Source organism: Equus przewalskii, chromosome 5 (genome assembly GCF_037783145.1).
Source record: "Equus przewalskii isolate Varuska chromosome 5, EquPr2, whole genome shotgun sequence".
NCBI classification, from domain to species: domain Eukaryota; kingdom Metazoa; phylum Chordata; class Mammalia; order Perissodactyla; family Equidae; genus Equus; species Equus przewalskii.
In genome coordinates, this window is record NC_091835.1 from 51,278,189 (window position 1) to 51,302,914 (window position 24,726).

The window sequence follows — 24,726 nt, forward strand, 5'->3', positions numbered from 1 at the left end:
TGTTCCCAGAATATAGAATAAACAGAAAGGACCAAAATATTTGAGAGAAAAGATAAGAGTAGAATAGATAATCACAACAGAAAGTCTGAGAGCTGGCCAATATCATCTCCAGAAAACCTAAAAGCTTGGGGGCCGGCCCCGTGGCCAAGTGGTTGAAGTTCCACGCTCTCTGCTTCAGCAGCCTGGGTTCATGGGTTTGGATCTACTCCACTCATCAGCCATGCTGTGAAGGCATCCCACATGCAAATGGAGGAGGATTGGCACGGATGTTAGCTCAGGGCTAATCTTCCTTAAGCAAAATAAAGAGAAGGATTGGCAACGATGTCAGCTCAGGGCGAATTTTCCTCACAAACAACAACAACAACAAACAACAAGAAAAAAAGCCTAAAAAGGCAAAATATTACTGACGAAAATGTAGGAGAGAATTTTCCAGAATACAACAAGAAAATAAATCTTACGAATAAGAAAAGATCCATACCTACAACATCAAAGTCAAATTTCAGAACACTGAAGATAAAGAAAGAGATCTTAAACACTTAAAAGAGTGGGAAAAACCACGTTCTCAAAGGAACAGAATAGCCTGGCATCTGATTTTTAGCAACACTGTTTTGCAGAAGACATAAGAACATGGCTTCAGAACTCTGAAAGAAAATGATTTTGCATTTTGAATTTTAAGCCCAGTTACGCTATTAATCAAATGTCAGAGAGAATAGTAATACTTTCACATATATGCGATCCATGAAGCCTTAAATGGCATGTAACTTAGCATATTATTTAAGGTGGTCTCCCAATAAAAGTTTGGGAATAATTGAGAGAAACTAAGAAAGAAGATGATAGGAAGTTCAGGAAATAAGAGATCTGACCCAGGAGAAAGCTAAGCGGTAAGCAGTACTAGGAAGACAGTCTGGACTTGAATAGGCGGGCAGAAACTCTTCACAGCAAAAGGGAAATGGTTAGAATAGATAATCTGACTGAAAGTTTGTAAAAGTGAGATGTCACAGAGGCAAGTGGTAGAGATAAGAATGTAGTGACCATTTGAAATATACACTACAAATATTCTCCGTTGATACTGGAACCCAGAGAGCAGGAAACCTCAAATATTCTCAACTGTGTATTGGTTTGATCTTTTACACTCAAACTATAAACAAATCTCAGAAGATTTAAGTATGGTAACTGTACAGAAACTAAATGCTGTCAATTGTGATAATATAAAAGCACTGACAGAGCTAACAGAGGTTGGGAGGTGGAAGAGAGTTAACAGGAGTGGATAAAAAGAAGGGAACAAGAATGTGCTCATCCTGGGAAGTGAGTAATCAGATAAGTTGTCTCTCCTTGATTTAACAAGAAATGGAGGTCTCAATTTGTTTGCAGTTGTTTGGAAATAAACATTTATCAAAATTCAACCAACATAAACAAAACTCAAAAACATGAAAAACTATTAAAGATATCGAAAGAGTTATTGGAGTCATATTTTTTTCCACCAAAGAATTCTTCCAAATTTTCTAAGAACGAAGTTATAAAACACAGAGAAATATAGGAATCTACTGTATTCATATTATTATGCTAGCTTAATAATGATGCCAAGCTGGACAAAGTTGTCAGTAAAAAAAAGTATATAATAAATTGGTGATTTGAAAATTTTAAATAAATTTATAACTAGAACACTTTCTTAGAAAATTAGAATAAAATTTTTATGGAAGCTCAATATGTAAAACAGATTAAAATAGAAATGTTTTAGTGAAATGGACAGCATGTCAACTAAGCTCATTCATGAATATAGGGAAAAGTCTAATAAAATGCAGCCAAACTAAATTTAACGTATCTTAAAAGATTTATCCAGGGCCAGGAGGTTCTGATTGGGAAGAGAGCACTGGTATTTTGAGGGACAGGCAAGTGACACCAGGAAATGTATAGAAAACTTAAATTGTGATCTTAAATATAAACCTTATTATTTTATCACTGTCCTTAACTCCACATATAAAAAGGGTTCAGTCTAGGCACACTCTCAGTAGACTCTACTTACAACTGTCTGTTTTCATTAGTCAAATTTTCAATATAATTTCAAGGCTTAAGAATTGGAATATTTTATCAAGTATATTTTTAATAGCTGCTGATTCCATGCTAGGAATATTACCTTTGATGTATCTATAAAATCACATTCTTCTTGACACTAACATGCAATTGACTACTATTTCCCAAATTTAGACTTGGAAATAAAATACGAGGGTACGATTTTTTACCTCAAAGTTCAGCATAACATTCAGACAATCACTCAAAGCTGTACCAAGAGACGTTCTGAAATCAGGATGACAAGATCAATAACACATGATCCTAGACATTGAAGAACTCTCATTTATAGCATCCATTGAGAAGCAAGAAAATCAAATAAGGAATTTTTGCATGAAGACTCAAACACATCACTCAGGTGCAACTGAATACAGTATTCAAACACTTCAGAAATTCTCATAGGGTAATAATTTTTGATTCTATAAGCACGTATTGTATAAACCATCTTGCTTTATTACCTAAATATAGTTTTCAAAAAAAAAATCCCCCCTCCCTTTATGAAACATAAGAAATAAGAATAAAATTAAAATATCTGGGGAGGGGTATGAGAGAGGAGAAAAGAGAACAATCTGTAGGCATAGCTGTCACTACAGAGCGGTGAATACAATCCTCTTTTATTAACGAGAAACCAGGTTGAACAGGGAATGAGGATGGAGCCCAGATATTTCACAGTCAATTGCAAATCTCTGGGCATTTTCCAAGCAAATAAGTTTTGTAAATGGAACTATATTAGCCAAAATAAATTTTTTGTGGAGTTACCCACCACATGCATGCAATATAAGTTTAAGTTAAGCCACACTTGGATACTTACTAGAAGGAAACTCTAAGAGTCTGAGATTTCAGAATTCTCTGTTGCAGTTAATGATTCAGATGGCGAAGGGATCATCACATAACTAGAGACCAAGCAATAATCACCCACTTAGTGTTTTTGGAAAAACCGAAAAGAGTAACGTCTCCAGAGAGAATATTAACAAGAGTTTCCTTTGTCTACACAGCTTTCAACACCTAAGCATAGGAACAGCATTCACTTTACTTCCTATAAATTCTTTAATCAGACACTATTTCCAGTTCATAATTCTCAGATGTATTAACACCACTATCTAGTTTATTGGCTTTATATCTCTGAATCTGATTCAAAAGATGGGGTTCTCACATTGTCTCTTTTTGGTTTGGTAGATCTGTATTACTTGAGTTCTTAAAGACGACACCTCCACAAAATAGTCTTAAAAATGACACCATCACTAGAGCAAGAAAGGAAATTTTTGCAAATAGGTTAAACTTTAAGGCACTGAAACTTTAGTCAATATGATTTTTATCAGACAAACTGTAAGTGGGTCACATAATATAAACTGAATGTAGACTTATTTGGTATTAAGAAATGATGCAAGAACTTTCTAGAATCGCATGTATTCAGAGAGTGACACAACAAAAATTTTTTGCATAATATGAGTTGTTTCACCTAAACTGAGATGCACTCCATGTTATTTTTAAATGTAGAATTAAAAGAGTAAAATATTTTAAATTATTTATCTAAGGGACGTCAAAATGTTTCTTTCCCCTGGTTTCTGAAACACAGATATAAGTAATGGAAATTTACCTGATTGAATATAAATCCTGTAAAGCCCAGTACTGACTCATTCCCAGTATTCTTTAATATCAAGGCCTGACTTTATATAAGCATTCACATTCATAATACATTTTGTTTCATAGCTATTATAAATATTTTACTTTATTGGTAATTTCTTGAATATTTCAATTATTTTCTACACTTTTATAAAGTATTTGAAATCCTTAGTGAGTATAAATGCTATGTGTTAAAATGCTAAAAGGCCAAGATATCTATAAAACAAGACCAGACCAGATAAGCGTATGTTCCATTCTTCACGTAAAACTCATCCCATATTATGTATATAGAATACATGTATACATATGCATATACATGTATGTGTGTGTGTCTGTGTGTGTATATATGGATGTATTTGTGTGTGTATATATGGACATGTATATATTCTAAAGAGAATGAGAGAGACCAGGAATATAGTGAAATGTAGAAAAGTGAAATACATACATCATACTTTGAACCTATAATTAGGAAATAAAAGTTGATGTTTAATGCTTGAAATGGTGGTGATACTTCACACTGTACTTTTTAAGTTGACCAGAGTCATCTCCAAATTTTGTTTTCAGGTGGATTACTCATTCTTATTTATTCCACAAATACCGATTGATCATGTGCTATGTACCAGGCAGGATGTCAGGGGCAGGGTACAGAACTGAACAAAGTGGTCAGCTTCCCTGCTCTCCCGGAGCTTACAGTCTGACGGCAGAAATAGACATTAGACAAGAAATCAGTCTGTCTGTCTGTATGTCACACACACACAAACACACAGTTACTGAGAAAAAGTACAGGATGCACTGCAGTGAAGTACTGAGGATATGTGACAAGAATGTGACCCCCTCTGGAGAATCAGGAAAGGATTCATGGCAGAGCCCTTTGGGCTAATATTGAAGTAGGAGCTTACGGGGCATGAGAATGATGGGAGCGGCAGAGAGAGCTGGAGCATTCTAGGCAGAGGGTACAATGTGTGCAAAGGCCCTGAGGTAAGAAGGACATGATGGTTATAGTATAAAAAGCAAAAAATGTAAATGATAAGATAAGAAGCCACAGAAGTAGCCAGGGCAGGAAACTTCCAGCCTTGTTAGGGAGTTGGGTGTTTGTTCTGAGTGCAGTGAGAGCCACTGAAGGGTTCTTTAGAGAAGTGACAGAATCATGTTCGCATTTTCCAAAGATCATTGGATAAAATGAGGAAAAAAGAACAAAGAAATAATTACACAAAAGGATAACACTATGTGGCAACTGCGACAGTACAGCCAAAAAATGCTGGTAACTCATGCTGCAGTTACAGTGGTGGCTATGACAAGTGGACATTTGGGACAAGCTGAGATGTAGAGATGCTGTGGTGTGCCACAAAGGTCCGCTTTCAGGATCCAGGCAGTCATTTCCCCAGCTGTGGGGAAAGTTAGCTGCAGAGAACTCACGATTGAGTCACTTCTGGAAGACGGAAATTTCCCTCAGCTAAAAGAGCTGCCTTCCCCAAGGTAAAAACCCTGCCTAGCGATGTCTGGACATGCAGCGGTGGGGCAGGGTGGTCCAGTGGCTCAGCCCACTTGCCTACATGAGGGATACCGAGAGCCAGCCTACCTTGCACATCACCACAGTCTCTGTCTCAGGCTGCTTGTCCCAGCCCTTGCGGATGTTCCCGAGAGCCTCTTCAATAAACCGCCTGCACACAGTCTCTCTCTCAGTCTTCTTCCAGGGAACCCAGCCTAAGACAGCATAGAAGGGGTTTCTGTGTGTTTGTTTTCAAATCATCGTGTAAGTTATTTCACGCTCATCATTTAATAAACTGCTTTGAAAGGTAGCTTATTTATAGAATGGATATTTTAAGACCCTCTTAGACCTAGTATTAGATTGAACCAAATAAATTAAATACTACTCAACATGACAATATTATAGCAAAGCTTTGGCACCCAATTCACTACCACGGGAATTAAAATCCAAGGAAGAGAGTAGTTTGACCCAGTTAATCCAACTACAGATTTTTCATTCATTGGTTTCCCAGTAAAACTGGTAAACACCGCCATTAAAATATCCGAGAGCTAAAGCTGGTGAACAAGTATCTGACTCTGGTGTGAGCCAGTAGACACTAAATGGGCTTGTCTGATCTATACAACAGAGCGTTCAACCCAGCAATTTGAGCACATCCTTTCTGCTTCATTGGTCACCAATGGATTTTCTGTTAAGTTCAATTGAGTCTCGCACTCTTTTTAGCCTTTCTCTTTTGAGGGAAAGGCTGATGCTGTTTAAAGGTCTCACTAAAAAGCAGAGCCCTTTGATTGAGAACCTCAAAAAAGACTATATCAAGAGCACACCTTTTAATGCAGAGCTACAGACTCCCTTATTTTAAGCCCAGCAAGGGAAGCCTAATTGTCAGAGGGATTTTTTATTAGTTCATTTTTATGAAGTGCACATCCCCACCGAGGCAGCTGAATCTGGGGAGAAGACTCAGCGAGAACACCGATCTAATGTATAAATTTAGTGTACTCAGTGGTTCTAGCTCTAATCCCATTTGGGCAACCAAATATCAGTTTTTGCATATTTTGGTTCTTAGATCCTACTAACCTAGGAAAAAAGGCACAGACTTATGGAAACATCACAGTATAAATGTTCTTATGTTGTGAGAGAATTTAAGAAGTGATTTGTAACCTACTTGCAATAGAGTTTTAGTCAGATAAGTAAGAGTAAAAGCACCTGATTAATAATAATAATAGTAAATCACGTCTTACTGATTGACTGCCTGTCAATTGTCTGTTTGCTCGCAGACCAGACTAACCCTCACCTGTACTCCTTATATCACAGGGGGTTACATCTTGCAGGTAATGTCCCTCCAGCTCCATGGCTAACCAGCTTGAAATCAGATTCTTCCAATGAGAGGAACTGGCAGAATAAAGCAAGGGGGAAGAGAGAGAAGCCTTCTCTTTCTGTTTCAGGAAGCATCTCTACCAACGGCCACATTCCCTCGGGGGCACAAGTTCCCACAAGACAGCCCCTCCCTCTGAAGGCAGCTGCCACCTTGGGTCCAGTCCCACTGGGCAGCCTTGGCTCCTGAGTTCTGGTAACACCACCTCCTCCCTTGGTTCCTCCAGCTCTTCTAGTAGTGGCTGCTTCCTGCTATTGTTAATCTCCATTTTAATTAATTCCCTGTGTTAGATTCCCTCTACAGAACCATCAGACATGGGCTGTTTTCCTGAGTGTCCTCAACTGATACATAGACTATCTAAAATTACTTTAAAACCAGGTCTTAATTTACTGCCACATAGTGCTGTAAGGTTCATTTTTAATCCTTTCTGCCCAGAACTTGTAGGAAATCTCAAATTATAAATAATATCAAACATTGTGATTAGTTCCTCAGATCAGCCTATAAACTTCATTTTTCTTTTTTAAAAAAATTTTCTCTCACTATTTTTATTTTTTTTCAGCTTTACTGAGGTATAATTGACAAATAAAATTGTAAGATATTTAAAATGTACAGTGCTCTGATGTAATATATGTATATGTTGTGAAAAGGTCCCCACATTGAGTTAATTAAACTTCCATCACCTCACATATTTGCTTTTTTTCTTTTTGGTGAGATGATTTAAGTTCTACTCTCTTGGCAAATTTCAATTATACAATACAATGTTATCAACTATGATCACCATGTTTCACATTAGGTCCTCAGACCTTTCATCTTATATTCTTAACATACCTGACATGTAATGTTTCTCGGGGCTCTAGTCTTGATTCTCTTCTTTTCTCAGTCCTTGCACTCATTCTGAGTGACTTAATCCCAACTCTTTAATCATCAATTTCTAACCAAATCTACACGTCCATCCTAGCCTTCTCTGCTGAGATCCAGACCAACATATCTCCACTTTCGCACTAGATATCTCCAATCGGATGTCCTACATGCACCAAAAATTTCCTCTCTCCCCAAATGAACTGATCATATCATCCTGTCAAACTTGTTCCTTTGATTTTTTGCTATTAAAATCCTCCTAGTTACCAAAGTTGGAACCCATGACAAAATCCTAGGACCTCCCCTTGTCCTTCATATCCAGTTGGTCAGTAAGTCTATAGATCCTTAATATCTCTTACATATCTCCCCTATTGACTATTCCCCCTGCTGCTGCTGCCTTAATTTAGAAACTCATCTCTTCTTATTTGGGCTGCTTCAACAGCTTCCTACCTGATCTCCTGACCTTAGTCTTCCCACCCTTCCATTCAACCCCACAATGAAACCAGAATGATCTCTCTAAATCAGAAATCTGACTATGTCGTTCACATGATTGGCATTTATTTAAAGGATCCATATGGTGTTCAGAACAAAGTACTAAGTGGTAAATAAAAAAGCTTCCTTATCTGACTCCTACCTAATTTTCTAGGCTCATCAATTCCCCATACGTACACTTCTCTCTAGCCATATCAAATTCAGTTCACCACGTGTCATCTAATTTCTACTTAACATCACTTAAGCCTGTGGCTTAGAACGCCTACACGTACGTTTTTAAACTAGTAACTCGTACTTGTTCTAAAAAGCAAATTTAATGATCATCTCCTCTCATGTCACAAAGAAAATGTAGAGAAGTAAGGGGTTAACATGGATCAAAAGTATCATGTGGAATGAGTGCCAGGCCAGTGGCTTGAGGAGACTTGCAGGTCCAGATGGGCTTCCTACTCACCATCTTTGTCTTTTTCTACTCCCTGTGATAAGTCTGCCTGCATCACTTCTCTATTGTCTTCTCTTTACAATTTGTCTCCTTTATTACAGTCTTTGAATCAAGGTCATGGTAACATAAGGAGAGAGATGTAGGATAAACCAGACTGCTCCTCGGCTCTCCACTTTCCCCCAGCCCCAACCCATGCCCCTTTCTATTTGAACTATAGTCCATTAGGGAAAGACAAAATGAGAACACAAAAGAAATTATATATATATGATTAATAAATTGATAGATAAAAAGAAAATATATCTATCTGGAGAACCAAGCTAGGGTGTCATAACATTTAGTCTATGTCTTTAATCTGCTCTCAGTTTCATATTTGGTAGTTTTTGTCTTATTCACAGTTATATCCCCAATCCCAAAGACAGTATAGGCACACAGTAGATACTTAATAAATATTTACCAGATGAATAACTGAATGAATGTTCCCGCCACAAAACAAGCTGCTCTGGTTGAGTCAGAAGTGAGAAATTGGAGGGTGCTGTGAGAAGAAGGATCCAAGATAGAAATAAGCAACGGCGAAAGGGAAATATTTGCTGGGGGCAGGGGCAGCAACATTGTGGCCAGGAGGCCCACTGGACGTGATGCAAATTGTTAACTTGAGGATTACTGGCAAAAAGGTTTTAGAGCTACTTTAGAACTTCGGAGGATTTAAGAATTCAGGCACTTGAGAATAGTCGTCATCCTCATCAAAGAAATTAAAATCACATAAAACACAAATAGTGCCTTCAAAATCTCTTTTATGTTCTTTATCCTTTCCAATGTGTGCTCATTGCTACTTGGCCAGCTTGTGATTTGATATTTGAAACAAATAGGGACAATGTGGGGAGCAATTCTGGCACCACCAAAAACTCCTGCTGCCCCCGAATAGCACGGGGCCAAGTTTCCAAACTGGAGATGCGTGCAGATGACCACTGTGTCACGCTGTTGAACAAGGCAACACAAAGCCAGAGAGACCAGCCTCCGTGAGCTGACAAAAGAGTCTTGACCTTTTTCAAACATTCAAATGACTCTATAGTTCTCATCAGTTATAGAATGCTTCTGTCCTTCACATTCTAAGTGGAATTTGCCAACTGAAAGGGATGTGCCTGGGTGGTCTTTTTTTAGAGCACAGCAATGTGCTCTGAATAACTGAAAAATATTTTTGACAAAGGTCAAAAAGGCTTCAGGCGGAAATACAAAACAAAGGCTTGTACTTTAAAAGTAAAACTTGGAGGATGTTGATTTTGCACCCAATCATACAGCGTATTATTGAAAATGTACTCTTATCAGCACATGAAACCATCTGGGCCCCAGTTATACTTATAAAAAGGAAACCTGGGCTGCTTATAAAGCCCATCAAACTCTTACAAAAGAATGTGTACACATACCCTATGGTATGAGAGTCTTTTAATGATTAAAGAAACTGTTATTTACTCAGCCGATTACGTGCTAATGGCCAAGAAAAGGCTTTTCTGTTTAAATGCATTGTGATTCTGTACAGCCATGCTTCTCAAACTGGAGTGTCAGTCATACTCCTGAGGATGTTCGGGGGTGTGATGGAGTAAAAGAAGATCATGGGTAAAAAAGGCTATAACTTGCAGGTATATCAGACTTAGAAAACGAAATTAAATAATTTGATTATAATGCAAACGTTCTCTTATTCTAGCATGAACACAGCTATATTGTGGGGCAGAATGCAAAATTCACAGATATTTTACCATAAATCCTAAAAGTTCACAGAACTTTCATTTTCCAAGGCTTCAGGTGACCAAATCTTCAGGGCCTACCTCTGATTACACAAACTCCTAAGACTCAGCTCAAGTTCGAAGTACCCGAACCCTCTCCAGGGACTCCAGCCCACCCAGAGCTTTTTCTTGGCTGGTTTTCTGCCCCACAGCCACCCCAAAAGCACTTTCTTGCTCTACAGTTTCATGTTTCAGTCGGATCCTCCAAACTATTAAAAATCTCATTGAGAACAGAGTCATGGTCTTTACAACCCTTTACTTGTTATTGATTATATGAATTATTACTGGAAGTAGTTTTAACAATAAGACTATGAATATTGATACCCCAAATGAAAAAGTACAAAATTAATACTGATGATTCTAAAAGACCGATGATACGATTATTCCACTTAACCATTCGTCCCTAGGATCTAAAAGTACCTTAAAATATTAAATATTTTCATCCCCATTATTTCTCTTGAAATATTTAAATTCTGACACTGCACATGGATAAACCATGCAGTTTATCCCTACTTCACTGAAGGCATTAATACAATTGTCTTGAAGGAGGACGTATAACCCTTGGGCACTACTGGTTTCCTCGGGGCTTGTTCACATTAACTGCACACTTGTTCTGTCGCTCTTTAAGTACAGCTGCTCCTTCCGCTCTACTATTGCACCCTTAGTGTAAACAAGGCAGCCCAGGAAGGTGTTCTTTTCATTTGTTCCATAAATCACTCACACTGCCCTGTCTCGGTGTGTGATGGTCTGGTCCAAACACACTTACACTTCATCAACTTTAGGTTTCAACTGACATGTCATCCCATTATGAATATATTTCTGCTTTCCTTCAAAGTCAAACTCCCAATCTTCCAGATTCAGGCCCCTCTATCGAAATGTGGGAGAATGAACATCATTGATGCATTTAGGGAAGTTTTCCCAGAATCTTTCCACATTACTGATAATCTGAGACAAATGTCAGATGAGAAATGAGTAAGAAAAGTCACATGAGAACTTTCCAAATTACTGTGCCATTTTGAGCCTTGAATAGTAGAGAACAATTATCCAAAGCAGGATAAAATTTCCAGACGTATTTGAAACAGAAAAAACATATATGGTACAGAATATAGAATAAATGTATTATTCTAATAAAGGGGATATAGATCTTTTTCAAGATTATTAATACTTTAAATAATGGCTTCTCCATCAAAGAAAATCAACGTATGTGGGGATATTTAACAATAAAACTCACATTTGAATTTTAGCAACTTTTGCTTTTCGGAATATACTTAAGAAAATGTATTTAAATTATGACAGCTGCCATTTTCATAAACCTTTAAATTCTGTATTTTACCAACCCAGGATGTGACTACAATATTAAACTCTTCGTCATGAATTGACACTGCTAAGTTCAGCGCTAGACAGTTTTCTGCAAAGTTAGCAATACTAATTCCTTAACCTAGGGCCTCCAGAATCTCTGAAATCACTGTCGTGAGGATTGATGAACTGACGTGGCCCCAGAAAAGTTCTAGAGATGCTATGAAGCACTTTCAAGTATCAAATGAACGCCGTGTTTTAAGTAGTGGTTCACTGCTATTTGACCAAGGTAGACAGAGACAAAGGGAAATCCTTTCAGATTGCATTTGCTTCCAAAATATATAGTTAATGAATAAAAATGAAACCTACCAGTTAACACACCATTTCTCAACATTTTTTTAAATTGTGCGGTAAGAGTCACTTGAATCACGACATTAATAAGCGTGCCAATTACTACTTTTGAAACAAAATGGATACATTCTAGAGTTTGTGATCTCCTAAGGTACAAACAGCCCTTGGAAATAAAGCTGAAATGTAATAATGATAACACAGTCCCCAAAGCCTCCATGTCTACTGGTCCTTCTATGATCAGCCCCTTGTGCCTCTCTCCAAACTTATCACCTGCCACTATGTTGCTGTTACACTGACTTCCTTTTCATTCAAACGTATCTAGCTCTTTCTCAACCCAGGGATTTCCATTTGTGGATCCTTCTGCTCGGAAAGCTCTCTCCCTGGCTTTGGGCAGAGCTGGCTCCATAGCGTTGTGCACGCCTTCGCTGAATAATTTACCCAATGAAGTTCTCCCCTCTCCTCAGGTGCTCTGTGTCATATAATTTTCCAAATTTCCTTTCTTTTAAATGTTTAATGTGTTAAAATACATATAACATAAAATTTACTATCTTAACCATTTTTAAGTGTACAGTAGTGTCAAAACATTCACACTGTTGTGCAACCAACCTCCAGAACTCTTTTCATCTTGCAAAACTGAAACTCTATACTCGTTAAACAACAAGTCCCTTCCCCCCTCACCTCTGCCCCTGGCAACCACCATTTCACTTTCTGTCTCTATAATTTTGGCTACTCTAGGTACCTTATATAAGTGGACTCATACAGGATTGGTCTTTTTGTGATTGGCTTCTTTCATTAGCATATTGGCCTCAGGGTTCATCCACATTGTAGTATATGTCAAAATTCCTTCCTTTTAAAAGATGAGTAATAATATATAATGACTCATTTGTTAATCCATTCATTCACTGATGGACACTTGGGTTGCTTCCACCTTTGGCTATCGTGAATAATGCTGTTATGAACATGGGTATATAAATATCTCTATGAGACTCTACCTTCAATTCTTTTAGATTTATACACAAAAGTGGAATTTCTGGATCACACGGTAAATCATATGTTTAATTTTTTGAGAAACTGCCACACCGTTTTCCAAAGTGGCTAAACCATTTCACATTTCTACCAACGACGCACAAGGGTTCTGATTTCTCCACATCCTCGTGGACACTTGTTATTTTCTGCTTGTTTGGGGGTTTTTTGATAGTAGGTGTCCTAATGGATGTGAGGTGGCCCCATATTTCCTTTGCAGCATGTGTCTACCCTTGTTCATTTATTCATCTTTTTTTTCTTACTGAGACAGTTTTTGAGATAGAATTGCCAAAGGAGATTCAGAGACCAATCTAAAAGATAGGATAGAATCTTTCTGAAATGGTTTTGGTACAGTCTGGAATGAAAATAGAGAACAGAATCAATTAAAATCAAATATCCTATTCAATGAGTACTGCCTAAGAATGCCAAAGCTCAAAAGGCTCTTGATTATTCTTTCTGCAGAAACTTTAGAACTTACTAGAGCACAGCCAAGACTGGGATCTGCTCTCTTTCACTCACTTGCTCAGATGACCTTTGGTCAACTATTTAACCTTAGTTTCCTCATGTGAAAATGGAGATAAAAGAATTCACTTATGGGAGGAGAGTGTATGTTTGTGTGAGTATTAAATGACCATAGAAAGATACACAAAGCATTCAATAAACGGTTGATATTATTTTTAATTATACAACTGATTATCCCCTACATTGTTATGTTATAAGATTCTTGCACACAATTATGAAATTTAAATATCATCTACCTACCGTCTTTAACAGTGTATGGACTACATGAAAATTAAAAACTATAGAAACTTGCTCATTAGTCATGATTTCCTGCTTTATCACCTGCACCTTTATCCCTGTCTTCTTCACCATTGTATCATACCCCAGGCCTAACAAAAGATTTGACACATAATAGACACACAACAAAAATATTTAATAGCCCTGGCAGTAACTCTAAATATGTGCCTAGTTAGGATTCTACAACTTACTCCTTCCAAGCAGTGTTCTGTGGGTATATTCCAGCCAGTCCTAGAAACAGAGTTAAGAAACTGAGACGAATTTTGAAATCTTTATGTGTAAGAAGCAGTCCCAGATCATTAGCAGTGTGTAGAGAGGCACTGAATTAGAGTGGCCTTTAGGTAACTAGGTTGAAAGAACTGCTTAATTCCTTTCCACTATACTTAAAGTATCATTTTTATTGTTATTAAAAATTGCTAATGTCAACTGAATGAACATGTTACCCAGTTCCTAGCAGCCTAAACTGCTAAGGTAAGAAATTATAATGATTAGTTATTAGAGTGAAAACCATTACATGAATGCAACGGGGAGTCACAGAGCAACAACTAGATAATTTCTGTCTAACTATTGGGTAATTAATGCAGTAAGAAAATAACATGTACATATTGGGAATGAAGAATTATAGATTATTTGCACTTATTTTCTTTCTGTGGCAATTAAATTAACTATCTTTGATTTCTCACCTGTTACCATGGTTATTTTCGGTGATCCAGGTCATTAATGTCTAGAATATTACAGTTACATTAAAATTACAGCTCTTTCAACTTTGCAAAAAAGATTCTGAAGGTACTGTGAAAGAGAAAGCTGTTGGCTTAAGGGAAAAGGGGTGCCTGTTGAATGAAACAGTTTAATTACCTTAAAGCTAAGGGGTCCCACACTTTGTTCCTTCCTGATTTCCTCCAGTAGCATCACCCAGAATTTTGTTCGCTGAGGCCCACAATGAATGGGCAGGTGTTTTTGTGACAGTAAATTCTAACTATGCTATTAACTTCCTACTTACGTTGTTCATGCTTCTTCTCCATAATGAGAATAACAAGTTCTCTTTACCTCATTATTGAAAATTCTGGAAAAATAATATATATTAATTATATAACGAGAAACAAATATTGAAACAAAATCAACCCTCAATTCTTTAAAAAAACTTGAATAACAAACTGAGCTCCTGTGGGGCCATGACAACTGGGTCCAACAAGTTCATGACATGAATCACTGCCATGAGCTTTCTCTCTAGAACAAATGTCACACTTATTCACGGCTCAGTGCTGACTAGATGTGAGAGTAAGGCTATAAAAATTAAGGCTCTGCCTTCCTAATTCTGGTTTTTCTAGTTAACTTCTCTTTTCAAAAGTTATTTTACTCAGACACTTATTGGTTTATTTATCCATCTACTCAGGTGTTAACTTGTCTGGGCCTTGATGTTATGTTCCTCAAGGCTTTATCCTCTGTCTTCTTCTCTTCTTACTACATACCTTCTTCCTAAAGCATTCATCTACTCTCCAGTGTCTCTCTAACATTTGTGGACCCAGGACAAGAGGAAAAATGGGGGCACCCTTTGTCTGTGGCCAGCTCTTCTCAAACAGCTGCCCCTTGGCCACCTTCGGGCCTAGGATCGCACACCCCTGTGGTGGATTATGACCTCTGAAGGACAGACCATGGAAGAAACAGCCTGCACAGGCCTCGTTGACAGGTGTGAGGTCCTTGGACAGAGAATTGGACAGGTATGAGATTCCTGGAGCATGTCTAGAACAGGGCCTAGGGATCTGTCACCCACCCAGTGGTGAGGGGTACAGCACAGGAGGGTGAAGGGAGAGGGCCCTCTAATGCACAAGGTGCATGGCAGGGGCTCCCATTTCCCAGATCCTAACAGTTTATGGGGAATATGATATCCTTGAAAAGCAGACAACAATAAATACCCTGCCTTAACTAAACTCCGTATCTCAAATCTTCTCCATCTCCAAAAGCCGTCCTTACCAATAACCTGTGTCAATGTGCTATATCAAGACAGGAATCTGGCACTCTGATTCACCAGGTCAGACCTGGGATTTGTGTACCCTCTATGGAGCAACCTCTTTACTCAAACAAATGGGGTAGTTCAGAAAACGGAGTCTTCATTTCCTCTAAAGAAATTTTGGAGGGGTCTCTTCTCTATCCACATTTCTTGCATTGAGCTATGCAAAATTTTAGACTTCATCTCAAGACTGCATCAACAAGCCTAGAGCTTTTACATTCCTCTTTAACCTCAGAGGAGCACAGAAAAGGGCTGAAGTCAGATATTCAGATGTTGCTGGAACAGAGAACGAGAAATGAGGGCAGGTTCAGAGATTACCACTCCTTGCTGTGGAAAGGAGCATTACAAGAAAAATGATAATGCTTTGCATATATCAATAGGGCTGGAAAAGAATATACACGGGAATGAGGGAGGTGTTCCTGAGTAAGCGAGCACTTTTCTTCCATTGATTCATTTATTTTTTACTCAACAAATAATTCTTAAGAAACTACCAGATATCACACACTGTTTAGGGAATTAGGGAATCAGTGGTGAAAGAAATAGTCAAGGCCCCTACTCTTCCCAAGCTTATAGTTTTATAGATTAGATTAAAATTAACCAAATCATTGTGCTAATATAAAATGATGAACTGTGAAAAATACTCTGGAGGAAAATGTATGGTATTCTATATGAGCGCATAACAGGTAGACTCAATCACATCTGGGGCATAAGGCTCTCCTGAGGAAATGTCATTTCAGCTTATCTGAAAAGAATGAGTTGGAGGTGAAGAGCTTTCTAGACAGAAGGAAAAGAAAACCCAATGGCCCTAAGATGGGAAGGGAGTACACCATATGTGAGAAACTAAAGGATGGCCAGTGTGCTGAAAGTGCAGAAAGTCAAGGGGAGAAGAATAGAATAGATCGTGCAGGGCCTCACAGGCCACCATACAAATTTGGTCTTTATCCTAAGCACAATGGAAAGCCATTGATAGGTTTGCACAGGGGAAGACCTATGATCAGATTTACATTTTTTAATCTCTTTGCAGTACTGAGCATGTACTAGAACACAGGGTGGCAAGAATAGTATAGAAAGACTCTCAATTAGGAGGTTATTGCAGAATCCAGGGAAGAGGGCATGCTGGCCCAGGACGGACAGCGGTGGAGATAAAAAAGAAGTTGACAGATGAACAATATTTTAGGGAGTAAAATCAACCTAGGATACCAAAGATAAATGAGAGGGAGGGTGACTCTTGGTTTCTGGCTTACACAAAAAGATGCATGGTGGTGCCATTTGTTAAGATATGAGTATTGATGAAGAATCAAGTTTGGGTGGGTGGAGAAGAGCTCAATTTTGCATCTGAAGATCTAAAGGACAGACTGGTAAATTTTAATTTTCATGATAAAATTTCCATGATTGATATCATGAAAACAGAGGTCTAATCAAGAACTCTTAAATCAAACTGAAAGCGAGAGAAGAGATTCTTTGACTTTTTTGTTATTGTGTCCTTCCTTCTATTAACTCAAATTAAGAATAAAAACTAATCAGAAACCACATGTGTATTTTAACTCAGTTATTAAGTTTGAAACTTTTAAAAATCTCATTAATATAATGAAGTCACAAGATTTTAGAGCTGGAAAAGATCATACAAATCATATAGCGTTGAAAATATGTGCTCCCCCAAAGCTTGTGGTTTGTGCCAAGGTTACTCAGTGAGTGAACGATAATGTTAGAAATCAGTCCGAATCCTACTGATAACCAGAGCAGTACTCCTTCCATGACAAGGACGGCGTGGTTCCTAGCCTGGCTGATAGCCCACATCACCTGGGGGCTGGGGGAGAGGGCACGGATCTCACACACACACATGCTGTGCCCCCAATCCTGAAATTCTCTTTCAAGCAATCTGGAGCGGGTTCTGAGGGCCTATATTTTTAAAATGGCTTCCAGGTGATTTGATGATTGCCCAGATTCAGAACCCACTGTATTTAAGATCTCATCCTACCCTTCCTTAGACCATTTTATGATTTTTAATTGGCATTTAAAAAACAATTTTTTTCCTAATTAAATGCTTTCGGTTTACAAGGCAACTCTAATCGTTCATTATGAAAAGTGTTCCTCACTGGAGTGAATTCAAAGATGTAAAATTCAGTTTGACATAGATGTGACTGATTAGAGGCTTTTCCATTTCGGTGGAAAAATAACTTATTTCCAGTACAAAAATGATCCATTATAAATGCTCCCATTTCATGAAATAAAATCCCCTGGCTGTGCTAAGATTTTTCTAGAAATTTAAGATAGTGTCGTACTCCTCAGAATAATGTCTAATTTAGGCATTTCACTTTAAGCATTTTTTTAAATGAAACATGCAATAGGTCAAAATCCAGCCCAATTCTTTGCAGACTCTAAAACACTCCAAAGGATAAAAAGGGAATATTTTGCACATTAGATTGAACATTTTTGTATAAACAGCATTAATACCACATTTTGCAAACAATACAAACGAGAGTGAACTTGGAAAACTAAGCAAAACTGGATACTACCAATATAACAGAAAATAATCCCTGAAGTATTGATAATCAGTCTAGACTGCAATGAAAGGAATCGCAGAGATCAAAGTTAAGTGAAGCAATTATGAAGGACATGAACGAAGGCACGAAAGGGGGCCTGTAGGTAGAAAACCAGCACATCTGGCTTTAGTAGAGAGATGAATAAAGGGAGTTATTTTTGTCTGACTGACCATTATGCCACAGAAACATGCAAATGCCTTCCTGGTTTCTTTCTTTACGGATTCCATAGCACCTTTGTTTCTCTCTGTTCCTCCCCCTCCCTCTCTCTCTCTTTCTCTCTTGGTGGCCATTAACTATACTGACAGTTTGACAGGCTGAAATAAGGAAATAAAACACTTAAACATTGTTTCCTGATGTATGCATTCATCTCTTCTGCCAAACACAGATATTGAGGAGATACTTCACTCCTGTCAGCTCACTAAATTACACCCCAGCTCACAGGCAACACCGAGCTCAGGTCTCTCAATCTCAGTGCAGCTCAGATCCTTCCAGAAGAATCTGCAAGGGCTTCACTCATTTTGCCAAAATCCCTTCTTTATCATTTTTAATACTGAATCTTCTTAAGCTGTGGGTTGGATTTCTGTATGAGAGCTGATTATTTCCCTACTTTTTAAAAGCTGTCAGAATTCAGTTTTATTTTTTTAGAGTTTCTGAGTGCTCTGAATTAAGCAATGGCAAATGCATGCTAACTAAAGCACTGGTTAAACCACCATCTTTCTCATAACCAGTGAAGAGTTTTGACTTTTTAAAGGTAGACATTAACCAGCCTAAACCTCGAGTCTCTTGACGTATCCAGTGATAGACAGAAAAAAGGTTGGTCATGACACCTCAAAATGTACCAGAACACAAATAATAGATGCTTCTTCCTTCATTATTTGCATGTGGCAACTATAGTCTGAGTTCTGTATAGCAAACTTTGGAAGTCTTACAAATAATTAATTTCTTCCAGAGGAGATTGCTGCGGATTAAATTTTGAGAGAATAGTAGGTGGCAGGGAGAGGGGAAAGGAGGGATAATGATTTATAGTTGGTTATCTTCCTTTAACCACCACTAATATGAAGGAGAAATTTCAAAGTGAAATATTTAAGAATTTAAAACAAAAAGCTAATGGAACTAAACCTCTTAGGACTTTTTCTTTGCTTCATTCCCTGAACAGCATTTACTTAGTGCCTACTATATGCAGTGCATAAGTGTATGCTCTCTGAAAGATGCTAAGGAGAATCCCACCTGTATCCTGCCTGGCTCCTAAGGAAGCTGCAGTCTAGAAGAGATGCCACAATCATAAGGAACAGGAGCACAAAGTGGAAATTATTCCCAAATGGAAATACAGTTAAAATGCTATGGAAATTCAAAGAAGGAAGGAATATCCTTACCCCACCATCCACCACTGAAAATTCACAACTCAGTTTGGGTAAAAGACCAAAAATTTTCTCCATTTATAAGACTTACACATTTCCTTGTAATTACCTGTTTTATGTTATGTACTTTCTCTACCGGGTGGTAAAATCTGTGAGGCCCTGTGCCTTATCTACTTTGTTGATGACTATCTTTTCAAGAAACAGTGGGTGGCATGTAATATGCACCCAGTACATATTTGTTGAATGGATGAGTGAGTTATCTCATGATAATAAATAGTAACTGAACCTGAATCGCCAGAGGATGGTTTTCTGAGTTTCCTATTCATGTAATTCCCTATCTCATTGAAGATCACCAATGAAACCAACGGGAGATTTGTGTAAAACTGCTGGACACTCCAATGACCAGAGATACTACAGTTAATTAACCCAATTGCCAAAACACAGCCATGACCAAATGACCATTTAGTATTGAGGGTCCCCTTTTTACCCATAAGGAACCTCTTTGGCAATCTGATAATCACTAGAGATTACATGATTAATCACAAAGGTGACACACAGGAAAACTCTCTGCAGAGTTTCTCCTCTTTTGCTTCCCATCTTTCCCAATGAATAATACTTTCTAAGCTGCCAAAAAAAAAATGTCCTCGCACCATCCTCCAAGAATGGTAATGTAGCTATCGCTAATACAAATTATCGATAGAAGTGAAAGGTTACTACAGGAAAGATTTTAATGGTTCAACCAGATGAGATTAAATTTCTTTACAATAAACTAGTATCCAAATCAGTTTGCTTTGTTAAATGTCATCTGAAATAATTTTAGCTACTATTTATTAAGCATTTATTTACAGGCTCTTGGCATGGTGTCTACATGAATGTTTCTTCACTAAAGTTTCATGATTACCTAATAAAAGAGAAATCTGTAGTCCTCTGTCACAGTTAAAGAAACAGAGGCAAAGAAAGATTGTCCTGCAAGTTGAGGAGCCCACGTCCACCGCGGTCTGAAACCCCAAACCATTTCCATTCCAACTATTCTGCACTCAGCAACCATTATAGAATGCAGTGCTTATGTTTACTTTGACCTAAAATTCTCAAACATTTCACAAGGAAATTCTTTTTAGTAGTGGTCATAAATTTAAACGAAGCTCTTTCAAGTCATGTAACATGCAAGATAGAAACTTCGTTACCTGACTTGAAAAATATATCTATTATAACATAACATTTGCTATCTCATGAAAAAAGTCTTAAACAAGCTATCTGATTCAAAATACCGCTTTGATTCTGGGATGGAGGATTATGCATGAGGCTAGGGCTGGATGAAGCCCTGAGATTTGGGTCTTGCTGGGGTTTGGTGGGTAAGTTAAGATGCAAGGAGCAGGAGAGTTTTGACTAATTTCTCCTACATGCCTCTCATTCTCACTTTCTGCCGTTGTTTTCTTAAATATCTTGGCAACACATTACCTTTTAAAAGTTGAAAAGGGCACTTTTGGAGAAAACTTGTCTTGTTTCCCCTTCGTCATACATTTGGGGTCAGATATGAATAATTCTGACACCTAAAACTGCACTCTTTCTACTACAACATATTGCCTTCTGATAGTTTCTTCTGGATTTAAGAAGCCAAGAGAAATCCTCCTTTTGCCATGCTCCCAGATCCTTCTCTAAATTTAATTAATATATATTTTATCAAGCGATAGGAAGAAAGCTACCATTTTTTTCCTCAGCCTCTAAGACACCAAAATGATTCTCTGCATATCCTACCCTTGACCAAAAAAGACATCTGAATAGCACTGAAACAAAAAGTATCTCTTTTCACCACACTTACATCTTTCCCCAATTCTATTTTTAAAATAGAATTTTCACTCATAATAACACTAGATCTTTACCTTAGAATATGGAAAAATGAAAGTAATAGGGAGAAAAATGGAAAGAGCTAGTAGAATTGTATAGAGTCAAGAAAAGGAAAGAAGGAAGAAAAGAATAGGAGAGAAGGAGGAAGAATGGAAGATGTTGAAAAAAATAAGGGAAGCAGACAGGATCTTTTTGTTTTGTCCATGCCCTTGGGTAAAGTTAGAGGCTTGCTTTAAGACAGAATTGCCTCTCTCAGTACTCAGTGATGTTTTATTTCTATATAACTTCCCTCTCAAATAAGTTAATTACAGAGGCAATTAGTCTAGCTACACACAGGATGTCACTATTCCCTTATATAAACAGAAATAGTATGTATGTTTCAGGCAGAGAGAAATATCTCTATTAACCAAGTATCAAAATGCCTTAGAATTCTGTGCTGTGAGATGCTATTTTGCCCAGTTTGGGCTAAATTTCATTGTTTTCATCATCCTTATTCACTGAATAGTCTTTATTTTTTATTTATTATTATTATGGAAGTTCTCTATGTGAAGTAGGATGGTCTGCTCAAATCAGAATAAAAAATCCAGAAAGAAGAGGGATGGAGGCACAGGGTAAGTACCCAGGAATAAGTAAGGCCTTATTAGCAAGGCAAATAGATGGGGAAAAGGTAGCTGGAACTGAAACAGTTAATTCTATCTTAGTTTAAACAAATGTTCTGACCTACGCAGCCTCCTAGGTTTTATGTGCCACTACTTTATTTTACATATTCAGAGTTGGGAAATTAGTGACTCCTGTAGTTCTGAGAAACAAAGGGTTCATCGCACAAGAGGTTTTTAGAGCGAGCTTTTTTCTAAGAATTGGATATTTGCAGCTGTAGCTCTGGACAGCACGATCCAGTCTTGGTGATTCACACGGTAGTCGCAGGAAAAGTTGATAAATCACTAATAATGGCATCCATTTTAGCCTGAAACTCCTAACTACTGATTATTGCTTGTATATTTATCAAAACCAAAAGATAAAGTGCTCCTCAAAAGAATAAATTGCTGTATCTGCTCCTAAACACATATTCATAGAGGGCACTCTGTCCTTCTTGATGGGGCTAGCCAGGATGACAAAACTGCAAGACACTGATGACACACTAACGTCTACGGTTCATTAGCTCGCTTATTTACTGTGGTAACAGTGAAAGCGAGGCCTTGGGGTCAGATCCTCATAGTAACCAATGCCTTCCTTTCTCTTCCATGGCCAAAGACTATTTTACCAGTTTTAACTGGCTGTCTCAAACAAGGTTTGCCATTGGTCACAGTAGAGTCTGAGAGAGAGACACGGTGACCACCAGTACAAGAACAAGAACTCGAATTCTATTTCCTACTAAATGATGGCCCTACTGCTTTCTTTTCACATATGAAGCACTGCCTATTACTTACAAATCAGCCAAGTAGTGTGTGTGCTTCAGCCCTGGGGTCACTCTGCCTGGGTTTGAGTCCTAGCTCCACTTCTTACTAGCTGTTGAGTCAGAGTGACTTACTCAGTTTCTCTCTCTCTCTCAATTCCCTCAGCTGAAAAATGGGTATAATAATAGTAGCTGCTTCATGAGGTACTTAGGAAGCTTAAATTAGACAAGAATAATACCTGGTCCAAAGAAAGTCTTCAGTAAACGATAGTTACTATAAGTATTCTGTAGTGAATGAAAAGCGATGGGGCTTTTTCTGATTTTACGTGTGTGTGTGTGTGTGTGTATTTAAATCAGGAGGTCATGCATTTAAATTTAACCTCCTGTAAGAAAAAGCAGAATTTTAAACGGTGGTTCAAATTCTCCAGGCTAAGTGAACTGAGGTTTGTGAAGCCCGCTATCAACGCTAGAATCCTCCCACAGTCTAGTCTGGTACAGCAGTCTCTCTGGAATTTCAATCCAGGCTTACCTGAGCGTATAGCAGCAGCAACGGAGAAACAGGCTTGCTCCTTCTACAAAGAATCCAAAGCCACTGCTGATGAGACAGGGATGGGCAGGGAATGGAGTGATCTCCCTGCCAGAAGACGAACAGTACCACTGAGAACTTCTTAAATAACTTTTTTGTAAAAGATGATTGGCTTTCTTGCTTCTCGTTGACCTTTTTGCCCTATTTCCTCCAGGGAGCTTGCTAGTGGGTGGGTAAGTCAGCTTTACAGCTAAGGCAGCTAGGCAAATAAGTTGTTTTGACTATAGTACCTACAAATATAGAGATATGTGCATATGTATATTCTTTCCCAAGCATGCACCAGGAAAGCTCCAGAAAGTATATGACAGAAGCATAAAGGAGCACATTAGGACGCTTCCTTCAACGGAACAGCCAAATAAACAATGTTTGCTATTACAGGTCTCACACACACACACAGTGGTTTCAGTCTCATAATTTTTCACTTGGGGATTGCCTGATGAGATCGAGTCCTTTTATGCAGGTCAGGAACCTCTAGGTTTTAAAATGACTGATCTTGTATTTTCAGTCACCGATAACAGCTGGTTTGGACCGACTTCATGGGTAACCAGATCAATTGTGTAGACATTAATACTTAAGAGGCCATGGGGGAAGGAAATCAACTGAAACAGCCTATGAAATGGACTATAAAATCACTATCAGAATAGACACGATAAACACAATAGAATTCTTCACAGCTCAGTTCTTCTTTACACAAATTGCAGAGAACAATTCAAATCAGCCCTGATGCTAGGACTGTGTGAGCAGGTAAGGAGTCAACAACAGGTGTAGCAAAAGATTGCTATTAATCTGGCTGGTCAGTTACATGGGTTTTACTCCTTCCCCTTTAACTCAATATTTTAGATGAGTTTGGTATTTAACAATTACTTGGATCTAAAATGACCAATTATTCAGAGATTTTTTTTCATACTTGTTAGGATCTCAGAAAGAAAATCACAGGAGGTTATCATGGTAAAAAAATGAGGGCTCTTAGGATAACAGCATTATATAATAAAATGTCCTGATCTACCAATAGAATCAAGTGATTTGCAAAACTTCTGTTCTTCTAACACTTCATTCACAGAAATGCAAAAAAAAAAAGAAGAATTACATATTATTATTTCTATGACACTCTGAAAATAATATATATTTATTGATATGGAATATATATATACACACATAATTACAGAGCTGTTAGTCTATTTTTACCTTTCTCTTTATTTAATATTATTTAAATAATGAAAATGTACCTGTGAAGAGGTATCTAACTAAATTTTGCCAAATTGGTTTTACCAGTGCTTTTCTCTTGTACACTCTGCTTTTTCCCCTTTTCTCTCACTGGACTCTTGACCTTATTGGGCAAAAAATAATAATAATTTAGATTCATCTTCTTGCTGCATACAGTTTCAGTTTCGCCTCTCGCTCTTCCTTCTT

The 24,726-nt window shown here is 37.8% G+C and overlaps 1 protein-coding gene across 31 annotated transcripts in view; it reads right to left on the reverse strand.

The window, feature by feature from the left end:
• Positions 1-24,726, reverse strand: part of SOX5 (SRY-box transcription factor 5) — a 947,484-nt gene that overhangs the window by 750,127 nt on the left and 172,631 nt on the right. For 15 of the 31 annotated variants that reach the window (XM_070620840.1, XM_070620831.1, XM_070620821.1 and 12 more), the window contains exon 4: positions 5,270-5,394. The exons of 11 other annotated variants lie outside the window; for them this stretch is intronic. The gene's annotated coding sequence lies outside the window, so the exon portion shown is untranslated. Of the gene's footprint in view, positions 1-5,269; positions 5,395-23,259; positions 23,365-24,726 lie in introns of all 31 variants that reach the window. 5 more of the 31 variants (XM_070620841.1, XM_070620822.1, XM_070620809.1 and 2 more) reach the window with 1 other exon arrangement.